A 17,514-nucleotide genomic window follows, 5' to 3' on the forward strand; every position below is an offset into this window, starting at 1 on the left:
TTCCAAATAATGGTCACACATTTTTCAAAATGCATATTTTAATTGAGTCTTTGACACTAAAGCTGAACTCTCCTGGGTGAAAGAAAATAAATGCAGACAAAATCTGGACTGAAGAAAAGAACACTAAAATACGCTGACTAACTTCAACAAGGTGGCATGTAAACTTAAGGGGTGTATAGCATTTTGTGTTACTGGGGGACAGACAACATTTTCCTTACATTCACACTGGGAAAAACACTGCCAAGTCGATTCTGGAGACAGTCTCCTGAGGTGGTGGGAACAGCTGATGGGAATAAGACTGAACATCTCAGGTTTGATATTAAAGGTGAACTCGGAACATCTCTGTGGTTCTCTGTGGTCTGTGTGGCAGCACTTCTGTAGCTGTTATTTTATAGCAGGTTTTCCTTCGAACGTACAGACACTTGCACGGGAAGTGCTGTTAAGATGTTTTTTTAAAGTCTCTTTCATTTTTTTGGGGTTGGCCACATCAGAGTGCTTCCCTTTTAGCTCATTGATTTGAGGACTGAACCAGCTGTTCAGAATGCAGAAAATGCCAAAGAAGGAGGCTCATTCACTTTCAACGTTTTGGTAACACATAATGGATACTTAATATACAATAGACAAACTGTTTTCACAGTCTTCTGATCTCATGCCCTCTGTGTTTCAGGCCTTTCCCTCTACCAGGCTGAGAATGCAAAAACTGCCAAAGAAGGAGGCTCATTCACTTTCAACGTTTCGGTAACACATAATGGATACTTAAGATACAATAGACAAACTGTTTTCACTGTCCCTGAAGATACCAGTAATCGAGGCACAACGTTTAAAGGAAGAGTGCATTGGGATAAAAAGAATGGACGGATCACCATCACAAATATAACAACTGGGGACTCTGGAGAGTATGAACTAGAGGTGGATAATACAGTGGAGAAATTCACCCTCACAGTCTACAGTAAGTACAGTCAGTGAGAAATTCACCCTCACCATTTACAGTAAGAACAGTCAGAGAGAAATTCACCCTCACTGTCTACAGTAAGTACAGTCAGAGAGAAATTCACCCTTACTGTTTACAGTAAGAACAGTCAGTGAGAAATTCACCCTCACTGTCTACAGTAAGAACAGTCAGAGAGATATTCACCCTCACTGTCTACAGTAAGAACAGTCAGTGAGAAATTCACCCTCACCATCTACAGTAAGAACAGTCAGAGAGATATTCACCCTCACAGTCTACAGTAAGAACAGTCAGAGAGATATTCACCATCACTGTCTACAGTAAGAACAGTCAGTGAGAAATTCACCCTCACCATCTACAGTAAGAACAGTCAGAGAGATATTCACCCTCACAGTCTACAGTAAGAACAGTCAGAGAGATATTCACCATCACAGTCTACAGTAAGAACAGTCAGTGAGAAATTCACCCTCACCATCTACAGTAAGAACAGTCAGAGAGAAATTCACCCTTACTGTTTACAGTAAGAACAGTCAGTGAGAAATTCACCCTCACCGTCTACAGTAAGAACAGTCAGTGAGAAATTCACCCTCACCATCTACAGTAAGAACAGTTAGAGAGATATTCACCCTCACAGTCTACAGTAAGAACAGTCAGAGAGATATTCACCCTCACAGTCTACAGTAAGAACAGTCAGAGAGATATTCACCCTCACAGTCTATAGTAAGAACAGTCAGTGAGAAATTCACCCTCACCGTCTACAGTAAGAACAGTCAGAGAGATATTCACCATCACACTCTACAGTAAGAACAGTCAGAGAGATATTCACCCTCACAGTCTATAGTAAGAACAGTCAGAGAGATATTCACCCTCACCGTCTACAGTAAGAACAGTCAGAGAGATATTCACCCTCACAGTCTACAGTAAGAACAGTCAGAGAGATATTCACCCTCACAGTCTACAGTAAGTACAGTCAGTGAAAGTTCTCTCTCAGTCCCTCTCGCTGTAGCAGCTCTGTGATATGTGAGGTGTCTGTGTGTGCAGAGCCGGTGTCGAAGCCCGAGGTGAGGATTCTCAAAGACACATGCACTGCAGAGTGCTCCGTGGAGAATGGAAGACAGGTGAGTCTGTTCTGGAATGGAGACAAAGACAGTGTCAAACTGAACCAAACCATCTCCCAATATCATGACCACCAAGAAGCTATACCATCTCACGATAAAACCCTGAGACTCAGCGTGCACATGCAAGGACGAAGCCAGATGTATTTTTGCATAGCCAGGAACCCAGCTGACCACAACATGATGCCTCTCTCTGCTCCAGACAACTGTGTTACAGGTGAGAGGTTGTGTTTTCTAAAAGTGGAGGCTGCGCACAGTATGTGTGTTCATCTATGTATCTGCCTGTGTCTGTATGTGTTGTATGTGCATAAAGACACATTATGCAGTATAAGGTTCTATCAGAGAGTTTTGAACACTCTACGTTATCAAAAATAATGTTTCACTATGTACTGGAGTGTCCAGTCAGTGTGTCTGTACTGTATTAACCCCTCTCTCTCAGTGCAGTGTTAATGTACAGGAGTGTCCACTCAGTGTGTCTGTACTGTATTAACCCCTCTTTCTCAGTGCAGTGTTAATGTACTGGAGTGTCCAGTCAGTGTGTCTGGACTGTATTAACCCCTCTCTCTCAGTGCAGTGTTAATGTACTGGAGTGTCCAGTCAGTGTGTCTGTACTGTATTAACCCCTCTCTCTCAGTGCAGTGTTAATGTACAGGAGTGTCCACTCAGTGTGTCTGTACTGTATTAACCCTTCTCTCTCAGTGCAGTGTTAATGTCCTGTAGTATATTAATTTCTCTCTCTCTTTGTTTTCTCTTTGATTTTTAGTAACTGTTGATCTGGAAAAAATCCTTTCATACGCAGGGATTGTGTTGGGAATCCTGCTTCTGATTGCAATTATAGGTGTGATTTATTGCATCTGGAGAAGGCAAGTGTCGGTCCTACAGCAGTAAATGTGTAAACATGTCAGCATGTTCACCCGTCATATCTTCTACATTGTTGCCCACTGCACTGACACTGTGGATGTCCCATCACTAATTCTATGCACTCGAAGCTACCTGTATTTGTTTCATTTAAACTTTAAAAAGCATGTCTTATTGCTGGGATAAGGTGCTCAAGGAGAACCAATTAGGAAAGCAGCTAAAATTGAGAATCTGGTGGGGTTGTCAGTCTCTGACCGTGTTTGAACAGGGATGTATCAGGTCCACACCATGCCACTCCCAGCAGTAGAGACTTCTGTCACAGGAAATACCAATTTTTTCGGGTTCAAGTGTTTTGTGTCATGTCGCTTCCTGTTACAGAGTAAGTGACACGTGAATCCTTCTGGTGCAAAATAACAGGCTGTCTTGTGTGCAGTGACACTCAGTTATGCAAGTGATAACTTTGAACAGATAGTCCCAGAAGTCTAGCTCTCAACGCAGGACCAAATATTGTCTTCCGAGACAATGCAGATGTATCTTTGTTTTTATTTTTGCGACTTCAGTACAAATACTATAAGCAAAAAGTCTATACCAGTTCTGCCTCCAAAAATTCGAACCACAGAATGATCCAATTAATGTAGGTATTTGACCCCTAATAGAAGATATTCAGTGAAGGTTTTAGTCCCGGGTACGATCTGTTTGTGGACAGGGCACAGTTTTGAGAGAGTCTAGAGGATCATGTCTTGAAACAGGTGCCCCTGCTTGTCCTTTATTCTGAGCAGTGCTGTCCCTCATTAAGGCCTCGTACGGTTGACTCGCAGCAGGAGAAACAGGTGTAGCTGGTCTGGCTGCAGCTCAGACAATGGTGCTATGCTAGAAGCCCCCACACTCCGTCTCCTGACACGGTGGGGCTCTGGCTTGTCTTGATGTTGTATAAATGGAGCTCAGGACCACTGGGATAGGCTGTCCCACTGTGGGGAAGGTGGAGTGTGACTGTACCACACAGGCTGACCGAAGTATTCGAGAACAGACGAAAAGTGAAATTGTGTTTCGAAAATGATGATTACAGAATGGTCAATAAAACTGGCTGGCTCAATCAATCAACCGATATGGAGTGGTTATATTATTTTGTGTTGTTTTGTTAGGTTGGAGAACATTAAAACTTTGCTAATTAAAACAAATATTTTCAAACTGGAGAGATGACACAGGCAGTAGGCAGTACATTATCTAGAAAACAGAGCCCCTTCCTGCCTTTTCACCAGCCTCTGTGTGTCTAGTGGATCAAAGACCACTCGGATATTCAGTTATCAGGTTCTTCAGGGAGGGACAGACTTGATCCTTTTTTCCCCCAATGCTATGTGTCTGTAGGAAAGGAAGTAATTTTCAAACAGGACCGACAGTACTAGTCCCAGGAAGGCTGGCAGCATAGCTGGTGGAGATTTAAAGCAAAGGATACGAGGGAACTTTCCAGTAGCTTCAGATCCTGAAAGATGAGACCCAGCGAAGATGTGCAGAGCTGCGTTCAGCAGGCTCAGCCCCTGCTTTAACAAATCCCAGCATGATGTGCAGCTGTTGTCGTGTGCAGCTCACAATTTGTGTACAGTGAAGACAGAAACTGCAAATTCACATCTCTATCCCTCAGTGAAGTCTCCCAGTTCTGTGGGTACCTCAATGATCCAACACCGTGTTTCCCAGGTCCCGTCAGTCAGTGCAGCTCAATAACATTCACTTTGCTTCACCTCCATCTCTCTCTGTCTCTGCTTCAGGTCTAACGGAGACACAGGATCAAAAGCAACTTGAACAGGTTCTTCTCGACCTCTGCAGTCCTCACTTCCCAGGACTGTGCCACACCCCGTCTGTGTGCCAGAAAGAATTGGGAAATTGCCCTGTTCTTCACCCTGCTTTGTAAAGGACATACTGTATGTATTAGCCTTAGACTTCCACAGGTGTTGTATGCTTGACAAGCACTCTCTTCATATTTGTAGAAATGCAAAGTTAGCAAGAAACGTGAAACAATGACAGTCGACTTGTCCTCTGTTTCCTGTCCTAGCTAGCTTACTTTTTCATACTTTGAATTTCCTTTTCAGAGAAGACAGGTGTATACAGATCATCATTTAAGACAAAGAATAAGTCCCTAAAAATTGTGCACAGAAATAAAAAAACAAATCGATGAGAAATCAAGAAAAAGGTGAAAGTCATTTCCTGTGCTTGAAAATTAAAATGGCCTGTGTCACCTACAAAAGAGCTAAAGACCTTGTGTTTTTCTAGTAATTCACTAACGAATTTGCCAGAAAAACCGTTCGGTATCGTTGGCTCATTAAGATGTGTGGGGGCAGAAAGTATCTCTCAAACTCTGGGCTGCTGCAGCAGGGACGATCCTCTCCAGCTTGTGAGGGAGCTGGTTCTTACTGAGGCTTCCTGGTGATTTACCAAAACAGTGTAATCACGGTATATGTTTCAACATCAGCCTTCTCTATCAGCAGCCTCTCCAGTGTGCTACAGAGCTGTACTTGATGTCACCAGCTCATGTGTCACTATATTGATTCTTCTAATCATCCGGTATATAATTCAGGGACTGAGTGTTGCAGAAGTGTGCGATGGAGTGGGTAGGAAAAGGCTGTGGATTCAGTCCCGTACTGCAAGCTGGACAGTTACACAGGAACGCATCCCCTCCTGAGTTCACCATCAGCTGAAACATTCATTTTGGCCCATGAACAGACAAGCCTCATTCTTAATGACATCAAAGACTGACGTACGGGAGACAGACTGATCATCAGGATCAGAGCTTCAGAATATACCAGAATTCTGTCGTGTTGTGGCACACCTGATCAGGCATTGGTAATGTTATGTTTGTCTATTTTTAATACCTGATGCTTTTTAATAAACAATTTGATAAAAAGAAATGGCTTTCAATGTCTTGTATTTCCTGTTTTACGGCATCCCACCCAACACTTGTCAACTCTATAATCTTCGCAAACACACAAGACGGTGCAGAGAGCAAGCCCTCTCGTGTGCAGGTCTCAGTCCAGTCTCTTGCCCAGACTCAGCTCTGTTGCATGTGTCTCAGCACTGTGTCCACCTCGGGGGACAGGAGATCACCAGGGCAGGTGCTGCCGTTGTTCACAATGCAAGTGGACATGCTTCTCTGATCAAGATGCTAGATTCCTACCTTTCCTTTACTAACCTAAGAAAAACAACAAAAAAAAGTGAAAAAGAGCACCAAGACCTTCAAGAGGTGACAATGTCTGAAAGAGTGTTTTGGTGGTTTAAGAGTATTGCTTGCAATGGTGCTGATGTCTGGTGTACTAGAGCTAACCCTACTCACCCTAATCTAGGGAGCCTTAATCATTAGAGTTTGACTGCTCTCACTTAGATCAGCAAGAGCTGTGGCTGCTCCCCTCGCCCTGAGAGCCGCCCCAAGTCTTGGAGGGCCACAGTCCAGCAGGGTTTAAAGGATATGAGAGCATAAGAAAGGCTACAGACAAGAGGAGGCCAATCGGCCCATCTGTTCCATATAGTAATTAGTAGCTGATCTCAGGATCTCATCCAGCTGCTTCTTGAAAGAAGCCACGGTATCAGCTTCAACAACATGGCTGGATAGCTTGTTCCACACCCCCACCACCCTCTGTGTAAAGAAGTGCCTCCTGTCCTGATTGGTAGATCTTATCCAGCTGTTTCTTTAAAAAGCCAGGAAATCGACTCTTCTAATTTTAAATAATCTTTTTAAGGTTTACATCATAAATATCTAAAGATCTGGAACGTGAGCTCTGGTCAACTTATTAAGTTAATCAATTTCATTAAGTCAGAATTGACCAGCTATAGTTCTTGAGTGCTACAAGGTGCTAGCATATTCAATCGAAATGACCCATAAATTGTCACTCATGTGTAGGCACAAGACACCAGTACAAAATAAAACCTGTAGAAGAAAATCCTTAGTTAAAAAAGCAAATACAAAATAAGTAAAAATGAACTATATAACATTTTAACTAACTATAGTTAAAATGTGATGGAATGAACAATCCAATCACGAATCACACCCCCTTGTTACGGTTATAGTACTGTAGCTGGGAAGTTACTTTCAATGGCACAAACGGGCACAAATGTAGCACTAACGAATGAGACCGGTCCCGTTCCCCTATGATGTTGTAGGGGAGCTGAGTGACGTCACGACTCCTAAAAAAAACAAGGCGCATTTACAAATTTACAAATCAGCACAAACGTAGCACTAACGAATCAGGTGGTTTTCATCGTTTGTGCCATCTGTAGGGGGGCCAACTTCACAGAGTTAGGATTTTACACTATTGTAAACCAGTTCGAATGAAATATGGTAGTGCTTCGACATTCCTGAGGGTTCAAGGCAGAGAACAGTCCCCAGCTAACGAATTTGCACACATTCGAACCCTACACCATTGAATAACGTACTACAAACGTGTCTACACATACTACGGCTCCTGCATCTGCATCGGATCCTTTTCATCTCTACAGAGCAGCGTTACAGAATACCGAGCCGGATTATGGATCCCGCAGACGCACAGACCCTTCGTCTCCTTCTCCCGCAGCATTCCCCAACCATCGCCCAGCTTCAATCTTCTCTCCAACTGCTCGCTAACCAGGTCGCCTGGCTTTTTTCTCCCCGTTTCGCCGGCTCTCGCACCGATTTCTGTAACGCTGCTCTGTAGAGATGAAAAGGATCAGATGCAGATGCAGGAGTCGTAGGGAGGTAAGTAAACGTACTGAGCAAAACCAGTAGCTGGGGGGGCGGCAGCGGCGGCGCTTGTTAATAGAAATCTGCTGCTGGTACTGATTAGCTCGCTTACGTGTTGATCTCTGCTGGCCGGTGGTCGTGACAGTCTGCCCCACAGAACAGACACCCTGGAAAGGGTTACTGACCCTTATATACAGTATGGGCTCAGAAAGAAGTTTGGTTTCACAGTTTTATGGTTTGTTATGGATATTTGTCCCGTCCTTTGACGTGCAACAGTCATTGATCAGCTTTATCCTGTGTTGTTTGTTTATGGCTGTTGGTCCTGTTTTTTGTTATGTAGCAGAAGTTGCTGGAGCTACTAAAGCAAATCAGCTTTATTGCATGTTAGCATAACCTTTGGTGAAGGTTGAATTAGCAGGTCCCTGCACTACCTTCAACAGTGTGGTTAAGCAGTAATGTTGCAATGCTGGATGTGTGCAAAATTTAAATGTCCCACTTCATTTTTTTATCTGTTTCTGACTCACTAATCACATCCCCTTGTTACAATTATACCCAGATATAATGGCCTAGTGCAAACAGCCACACTCAACTTGCCATCTTCAAAATGCTGTTAGACAACACGTTTCCTCCAAATATCCTGAACTCTCTTCATACGTCACCTACTGCCAGCTTGTCACTTGATAAGGCTGATATACGGTTTGTTTTTGTGAACTTGCATTCCTGCGATTATTCACACTCTCGACTCTACTTCCTCTGGAGTCAACAACCATTTCTTCAAAAAACGAAACCTAGAGCTATTGAAGCAGATAAGACACCTGGCATTTCTCCTGCATATTTTACTGTACAGGGAGCACATTCTCAGGAGTCTGAATGTAATTCAGAATTCAGGGAAATAATAGTTTCACAGTGAAGAACTCTGACATTAGGAACATATTTGGTTATATACATTTGCTCATTTTAGTTTAAAGCAAATCTACCATTGGGTCAATTAGCAATGATGAAGATGAGCAATGATGGTGATGCTACTGCATTCATCTGAAGTTCTGGAACAACAGAAATTGCCCGCCCAGGCCCTGGAGAACCACAGTTCTGGCACATTTGAGCAATTGCCCTGAAATCCCTTCTGAACTTCTGATTTGTTTGGGCTCCATCTCATCTGTCAAGGACATTTTGCCCTCAGCCATATCACTCTCCAACTCACAGCTGGCAGCCCACTGAAGGGAAGCAGGTATGAGCCTGGTCAGTACCTGGATGGGAGACCTCCTGGGAAAAACTAAGGTTGCTCCTGGAAGAGGTGTTAGTGGGGCCAGCAGGGGGCGCTCGTCCTGTGGTCCAAGTGGGTCCTAATGCCCCAGTATAGTGACGGGGACACTATACTGTAAACAGGCGCCATCTTTCGGATGAGACGTAAAACCGAGGTCCTGACTCTCTGTGGTCATTAAAAATCCCAGGGTGTTTTTCGAAAAGAGTAGGGGTGTAACCCCGGCATCCTGACCAAATTTCCCATTGGCCCTTACCAATCATGGCCTCCTAATAATCCCCCTTTATGAATTGGCTTCATTACTCTGCTCTCCTCCCCACTGAGAGCTGGTGTGTGGTGAGAGTACTGGTGCACTGTGGCTGCTGTCACATCATCCAGGTGGGGCTGCACATTGGTGGTGGTGGAGGGGATCCCCATTACCTGTAAAGCGCTTTGAGTGGGGTGTCCAGAAAAGCACTATATAAGTGTAAGCAATTATTATTATTATTATTATTATTATTATTATTATTATTATTATTTTGTGACAGGAGGAAGCAAGGAAGCAGGTGACTAGTTCAGCTAAAATGAGACTGCAAGGGCAGCAGCATTTTAGGGGCCAGCACTGGAGCTTTCTGTAAACATAACTCACTGACACAAGCAGAACAGCAGCCTGAGGAAGTTTCTTCAGTTAAAACCACAAATGGGTGATTTTAGGAAAGATTCACAGAATGCTGATTTACTTGGTTTTCTTGCCATTTCACAACCATTAAACTCTCCTGACTGAGTGGCAGCGATACCATGCAGTTCCAGACAAAAATTAAGAAATCGTAAGAAAGCCATGTGTGTCCTACTCAGTAATACATATCCAGAAAGATGCCAAGGGAACGCTGGAGAACCTTTTCAGAAATGCAATATTCAGAGGGAAAGGAAGAACATTTGAAATAAATTCTCAGGTTATCACAAATAACCACTCTTTATAGCCTGACTGCCATGGAAAGGACAGTATTTATATAGTGAATAGCTACAGAGCAGTCATTCAGTAGTACAGTAATACAACTATACTTTACTACTTCTGTACTCAGATTCAGAAACTGTAATGCATTACTCCCTTCCTGACTCTACTTGCTGCAGTAGAGTGTGGTGCCATGTCTGCCCACCCTTTGGTTCCTGAGTTCTGTGCTCAGCCTTTCCGTGTTTCGTTTTCTCAGGTTGTCCCTGCTGCTTTCTGATTTCCTGTGTGAGCAGAGATTTCATTATTAATCTGACTGTGACTTGTTGTCGATCAGTCCCAACATTTCTCCTCAGATGCTGTAGAATCACTGTACAGCTTTCCTCACAAACCCTGGACAGCCTGCAACCTCCCAGGTCACCCAAAGCCTACCCCTGCCCTCTGTTCCCCCCTCCTCCTCAGCCCTGGGCTCTAATTCATAATCATGTCCTGTCACAACATTTCCTTCACAGAGGAGGCCCCCTCAGGTGAACCTGATCACAACTCAGTGGTTGCAAAATCCTTTTAAGATCATTTACTAACTATGAAACAAAACAGAGGACACAGGACACTAATGCAAAAGGAAATTCACAGTAAATTTATTAATTTTATTAACTCTAGAGGCCCCAGTCATAGAGCTCTGAAACTCTGGACTCTTGACCGAAGGCGGTGTGGAGCTGTGGTCAGGGGCTCTGGACTCTTGATCTAGGTGGTGTGGAGCTGTGGTCAGGGGCTCTGGACTCTTGATCTAGATAGTGTGGAGCTGTGGTCAGGGCTCTGGACTCTTGACTGAAGGGATGGTGGAGCTGTGGTCAGGGCTCCGGACTCTTGACTGAAGGGATGGTGGAGCTGTGGTCAGGGCTCTGGACTCTTGATCTAGGTGGTGTGGAGCTGTGGTCAGGGCTCCGGACTCTTGACTGAAGGGATGGTGGAGCTGTGGTCAGGGCTCTGGACTCTTGATCTAGGTGGTGTGGAGCTGTGGTCAGGGGCTCTGGACTCTTGATCTAGATAGTGTGGAGCTGTGGTCAGGGCTCTGGACTCTTGACTGAAGGGATGGTGGAGCTGTGGTCAGGGCTCCGGACTCTTGACTGAAGGGATGGTGGAGCTGTGGTCAGGGCTCTGGACTCTTGATCTAGGTGGTGTGGAGCTGTGGTCAGGGCTCTGGACTCTTGATCTAGGTGGTGTGGAGCTGTGGTCAGGGCTCCGGACTCTTGACTGAAGGGATGGTGGAGCTGTGGTCAGGGCTCTGGACTCTTGATCTAGGCAGTGTGGAGCTGTGGTCAGGGGCTCTGGACTCTTGATCTAGGTATTGTGGAGCTGTGGTCAGGGCTCTGGACTCTTGATCTAGGTGGTGTGGAGCTGTGGTCAGGGCTCCGGACTCTTGACTGAAGGGATGGTGGAGCTGTGGTCAGGGCTCTGGACTCTTGATCTAGGCAGTGTGGAGCTGTGGTCAGGGGCTCTGGACTCTTGATCTAGGTAGTGTGGAGCTGTGGTCAGGGCTCTGGACTCTTGATCTAGGTGGTGTGGAGCTGTGGTCAGGGCTCCGGACTCTTGACTGAAGGGATGGTGGAGCTGTGGTCAGGGCTCTGGACTCTTGATCTAGGCAGTGTGGAGCTGTGGTCAGGGGCTCTGGACTCTTGATCTAGGTAGTGTGGAGCTGTGGTCAGGGCTCTGGACTCTTGATCTAGGTGGTGTGGAGCTGTGGTCAGGGGCTCTGGACTCTTGATCTAGGTGGTGTGGAGCTGTGGTCAGGGCTCTGGACTCTTGATCTAGGTGGTGTGGAGCTGTGGTCAGGGGCTCTGGACTCTTGATCTAGGTGGTGTGGAGCTGTGGTCAGGGCTCTGGACTCTTGATCTAGGTGGTGTGGAGCTGTGGTCAGGGCTCTGGACTCTTGATCTAGATGGTGTGGAGCTGTGGTCAGGGCTCTGGACTCTTGATCTAGGTGGTGTGGAGCTGCGGTCAGGGGCTCTGGACTCTTGATCTAGGTGGTGTGGAGCTGTGGTCTGGGCTCTGGACTCTTGATCTAGGTGGTGTGGAGCTGTGGTCAGGGCTCTGGACTCTTGATCTAGGTGGTGTGGAGCTGTGGTCAGGACTCTTGATCTAGGCAGTGTGGAGCTGTGTTCAGATGTTCTACACTGGCAGCATGATAGCTGTATCTCTTGTAAGTAGATTTAGTATCAATAAGTCAATAAGTCAGAGCTCATCTGTGTGACATCTGGGTCACTGAAGCAGGAGGAGGATGGGATCTGAGTTCAGGGGGCTTGTGCACCTGCAATGCAGGATCAGTGATGGTGAATTGTAGCCACCCAGCAGGTTTGCAGGGAGGCACAGGGCAGAGCTCAGTGTGTTCTGACCCAGGAGGAGAGACGACACCTTGCACACACACACTGCAGTGGAGCGCTGCTGCAGTTCAAAGTGTTGCAGCACTGAATACGACACCATGACCTATGGAGCTGCTGGACTGATGTAACAGACAGAGTTTCAAGAGCCGTTGCAGTGAAGCAGGTTAATAAAAATCAACCTTTGTGCTTTGTCTGAACAATTCCACTCTCAGTCTTCCTGTCCCTAAAGAGGAAGTGTCGTCAATATAGAAAGAAGGTTATGTCAGTGAACCGATAGGTAGAATAGGAGGATCCTTATGCGTAACCGAGAATCCTGCAGAATGTGGAGCAGCACAGGGACAATCCAGAACACGTAATCCAGGAGCTTGGTCGATTGGAGAAGCAATGAGTCCGGTTACCAGGGAAATCCAAAAAGGACAATCCAAAAAACGAAATCCAAAGAGGTCAAAAAGGCAAAAGCAAGTCCAAGGAGTCCAGGAGGGAAATCCGGGGGGAAGTCCAAAAGTCCAAAACCGGTTGATCCATCCGAGACAAAGACAAGACAGAGTTCAAAACCGGAATGGGATCCGGTACAGGGACAGAGAAATAAAAACAGGATGACGAGGTCAGGCGCTCTGAGCCCCGGACTCAGCAGGGTCAGGACGCCGATAGGAGGCCATTGCCCTCAAGCCGCGGATGTAGGGCGACTTGGTGGTAGGCGGGCCTCCGGGCGTCCATCTTCCAATGCAGAGCCAGGAGTAGCAAGAGCGCCCGGCTTAAATAAGGAGGGGCAGGATTGGAGGCAGGTGCACATAATCAACTAAAGTGTGAAAGAGCCGGAGCGCCCTTAAGAGGAGGGATTCCGATCATGACAGGTTATTTATGATGCTTCATGATTGGACTTCTCTCACGGGAAGCAGCTGTGCAGTACGTCAGCGCACAATATGTCCTCCTCTGCTGATGCTGAAGATTTGAAGATTTGCCTTTGCCAATAACAATCCTCACACAGTTACTGAGCCATCTGATGAGTCTGATGAGTGTGGTTTCCTTGTGATTCCTCTTTGTCTGAAATTACATGGCAATGCTTGGGTACCTTCATCACTAATGATTGAAAGTGGCCCCAGCATGTAACTGGAGCTACAAAGAAGGCACATCAGCCCCTTTACTTCCTCAGACAGGTGAAAAACTTTGGTCTATCTTCAACTGTCCTGACCACATTTTACAGGTGCGCTATGGAGAGTGTGTTCATGTGTGGGATGACAGTGTGGTTTGGCAGAAGCTCGTTGTCTGACTGAAAGGCGTTACAGGGGGTGATCAGGTCAGCCCAGTCCAGCATTGGAGTACAGCTCTCCTCTGTTTCAGACATTTTTACAGCTCGCTTTCTTGAAAAGAGTAGGGGTGTAACCCCGGCATCCTGACCAAATTTCCCATTGGCCCTTACCAATCATGGCCTCCTAATAATCCCCCTCTGTGAACTGGCTTCATTACTCTGCTCTCATCCCCATTGATAGCTGATGTGTGGTGAGTGTTCTGGTGCACTGTGGCTGCTGTCGCATCATCCAGGTGGATACTGCACATTGGTGGTGGTGGAGGGGATCCCCATTACCTGTAAAGCGCTTTGAGTGGGGTGTCCAGAAAAGCACTATATAAGTGTAAGCAATTATTATTATTATTATTATTATTATTATTATTATTTTGTGACAGGATGAAGCAAGGAAGCAGGTGACTAGTTCAGCTTAAATGAGACTGCAAGGGCAGCAGTATTTTAGGGGCCTGCACTGGAGCTTTCTGTAAAGATACGTAGCGGCAATGCTTGTTAATAAGACAGAATTAAGTGTTGCTGTGCTTTCCCAAATGAGGCCTCATCTCTCTGTTCATCTCTGTGGTGCAGCCACAGAGAAACTATTCTTGCAGGCTGATTTAAAGATGTTTTCTTTTGATAAGGGACAGCTTCCAAATTGGGATGCACTTAGCTAAGCCTGGCTATCGTGATCAATGGTCGTCCATTGGCGCCTATCTGTCTAGGGAGTGCCAGATGGACATCTGGACTGCATTCCTAGGTGTCAGGAGTAAATGACTCATATCTCACCTTGATCAACCAATCAGGGACTGGTAGGGCCGAGTAACCCACGTGGGACTCTGATGCCCATGGAACTTTCAGCCAATGAATGAGCTGAAGTTCCTCTAGGTAAAAACAGGCAACACAGAGGGCCTGAGAGACTATTCTGTGGACAATTCTGAAGGGAATTCAAAGGAGAATTCCAGGGCAGGACGGCCCAGGAGCAGAAGGCTCCCAAGGGCAGGACATTCTCGCAGCGCGCCTCCTGACCATCCTGAGACTCAGCCCGGACAACCACGGAACGGCCAGTGTGTCTGAGTGCCAGAACTTTCCTATGTTCTAAGAGTCGAGAGCGGAGGTTGCCAGAGAGTAACCAGAGGATCCACCCGAGGTTAGCACCAGCAGCAAGCCTCGTGAACAGGTCGGAACTGTGGACAGCTGAATCACTATTCAGAACTAGCTCTTCATCAGGAACTAACCGGTCCTCTTCCTGACTTGCTGGGACCCACAGTCATCTTTTCTCCTGTGCACAAACTTTGCTAGTTAAAGCCAACACTAACTAGCCGGTCAGTGAGCATCAGCAGCGCACCGTCGCAAGCAGCACAGCACAGCCTGGCATGGAGCTAGAGAGCCCGCAGGAGATCTGAATCCCCAGAGATTGGATGAGTATTCAACTTCACTGCATTACTGCTCGAGAATTCAATTGTTATCCCAACCAGTTGATATCAATTTAATTCCTAAGAGTTATGTACTTGTTTTGAGTATCTAATGTAGAAGTTATAACCAAGTTCATTTACGAAACGGTCGAAATGAATGATATACTGAACGTATGTCCTCTTGATATATGTAACTCTTTGTAACTGACTGAATATATACCTTTTGTATTCTGATAACCCTCTCGATAAGATCTGTTAGGTTTACGTGCATATTCTATGTATTAATAAATGTATCCTCGTGTATTAGTACCTGTGTGTGTGCGTTGTTTGAGTTATATCGCATGGTTGGATTCTAAGGCCATCAAAAGAATCATTTTGTGATTTACTGCTACAATTAATAATTGTCCCAGTAAATGCCCAAACCCTACAGAACTGGTGCCTTCAGAGAGCACACTACACATAACTCACTGACACAAGCAGAACAGCAGCCTGAGGAAGTTTCTTCAGTTAAAACCACAAATGGGTGATTTTGGGAAAGATTCACAGAATGCTGATTCACTTGGTTTTCTTGCCATTTCACAACCATTAAACTCTCCTGACTGAGTGGCAGCGATACCATGCAGTTCCAGACAAAAATTAAGAAATCGTAAGAAAGCCATGTGTGTCCTACTCAGTAATTCAACTGTGAGGCGACTGGGATGGCTTACTCTCCCAATACATATCCAGAAAGATGCCAAGGGAACGCTGGAGAACCTTTTCAGAAATGCAATATTCAGAGGGAAAGGAAGAACATTTGAAATAAATTCTCAGGTTATCACAAATAACCACTCTTTATAGCCTGACTGCCATGGAAAGGACAGTATTTATATAGTGAAAAGCTACAGAGCAGTCATTCAGTAGTGGAGAGTGTGTTCATGTGTGGGATGACAGTGTGGTTTGGCAGAAGCTCGTTGTCTGACTGAAAGGCGTTACAGGGGGAGATCAGGTCAGCCCAGTCCAGCATTGGAGTACAGCTCTCCTCTGTTTCAGACATTTTTACAGCTCGCTGTCTCAGGAAGGCTGGAAGTATAGCTAAGGACAAGAATCATCCTGGTTTCTCACTTTTCTCCCTCCTTCCCTCTGGTAAGCATTATAGGAGCACACAGGCACAAGCTGTCAGATTACTGAACTCCACCCCTACCCCTGACTCACACTGGAGTGTGTGTTGTATGTTATTGAACTTGTTGTTGCTGCTGCTTTTCTGTCTTTATGTTTTTGGTGTTTCCTTAATGTCTTTGTATTCTTTGTATGAGAGCAGACACGCAAATCAGCATTTCATTGCACTTGTGCAAATGACAGTACACTGAACTGAACTCTGTGATTTACTCAGGTGAGTTTAAAGGTTTCAAGTTGGCAAATAGAGATCAGATGAGTGGTCTGGGATTTCTTCCACAAAACACCCACTTGTGTTCTATATGTTTTATTCAGGAGGACAAAATAAAGGTTGCATCCAAACTCTGTAAGAATAAACAGCACCATTTTATGAGAGCAACCACCCTGATCCAGGTAGTAACATCCAACACAAGAATCTTTCTCAGGTTGCTCTTCTACAGCTATGAAATAAAATCTATGAGGCCTCAAAACAAGGAGAGCAACACAAAATAATCAAATCCAGGTCAAACAGTGTGTCCTTAAGTAACAGGGAATTATTTGACTGTAACAAACATACAATGCTAATTCTAAAACAAAAGAAACAGAACTCTATAGTTCAGCATCAGAGTACAACCCACTTGCAGATAAAGGAAAACCCGGCACTGACAGGCTGAAAGAACTGATCCTTTTTAGATTTGAACAGAGAAGACTATGACAAAACCTGACACTGGTACAAAAGGGTCTCGCCATCTGCAAATGTAACATTCACAAATTCGCTTGGCGGACGGGGTCTTGATGGAAAGAACAGAAGACCGGGACGAAACCGAGCTGAAAGAGCAACTTTCAAATGAGCCGTGCTGCAGATGAGGATCATGAAACGAATCAGTTTGAGAATGGGTCTCTCCCTGACCCCTGCTCAAATACCCGCTACCCAGCATCAAGTCTCAGCGTGGTCGTTTTTATATTGTAACGAGTGGATCCCCGTTCTGTGTCGGCAGTGTGGGGGATGACAAGCTGGAGAGGTCTTCACTGGCTCTCTGACTGTCTTCTTGCTCTTTTGATTACAGTGGGGGGTGCTTATCACTGAGGCAGAGAGAGAAAGTGCAGGCATCCACTGGATGGACAGGAGGGATTCATGTCATTAATTGTAGCTGATTACTAAGAGTTTGTGATTATTGATGTCTGTTTTAGTTTATTCTTCTTGCTCTTTTGATTACAGTGAGGTTTGCTAATCACTGAGGAAGGTAAAGTGCAGATATCTGCTAGATGCAGAAGAAGGATCTGTGTCACAAACCTGGTAGATTTCTTCAGAAGGAACAGTGTAATGTACCTAAGTGTGCAATTGGAAACTACAGAGAAGTGCATTTATTAACCAGAAGAGGAGGGAGTTTTTTACACAAATGGTTGCAGGAGTATGGAACAAGAAACCCAGTCACCAATTCCTTGGTTTCATTTAAGAAACAGCTGAATGAGATCCTTGGATCATTGGGTTGCA

The 17,514-nt window shown here is 45.3% G+C and overlaps 1 long non-coding RNA gene across 1 annotated transcript; it reads left to right on the forward strand.

Moving 5' to 3' along the window:
* Positions 1-649: 649 nt before the first annotated feature.
* Positions 650-5,822, forward strand: LOC148636959 (uncharacterized). The gene is made up of 4 exons (XR_015931793.1): positions 650-949; positions 1,991-2,281; positions 2,828-2,927; positions 4,686-5,822. It is a non-coding gene; the product is annotated as an uncharacterized LOC148636959 (long non-coding RNA).
* The last annotated feature ends 11,692 nt before the right edge of the window (positions 5,823-17,514 follow it).

This window comes from Lepisosteus platostomus, unplaced genomic scaffold (assembly GCF_059453375.1).
Source record: "Lepisosteus platostomus isolate fLepPlt1 unplaced genomic scaffold, fLepPlt1.hap1 Scaffold_140_H1, whole genome shotgun sequence".
Lineage (NCBI taxonomy): Eukaryota > Metazoa > Chordata > Actinopteri > Semionotiformes > Lepisosteidae > Lepisosteus > Lepisosteus platostomus.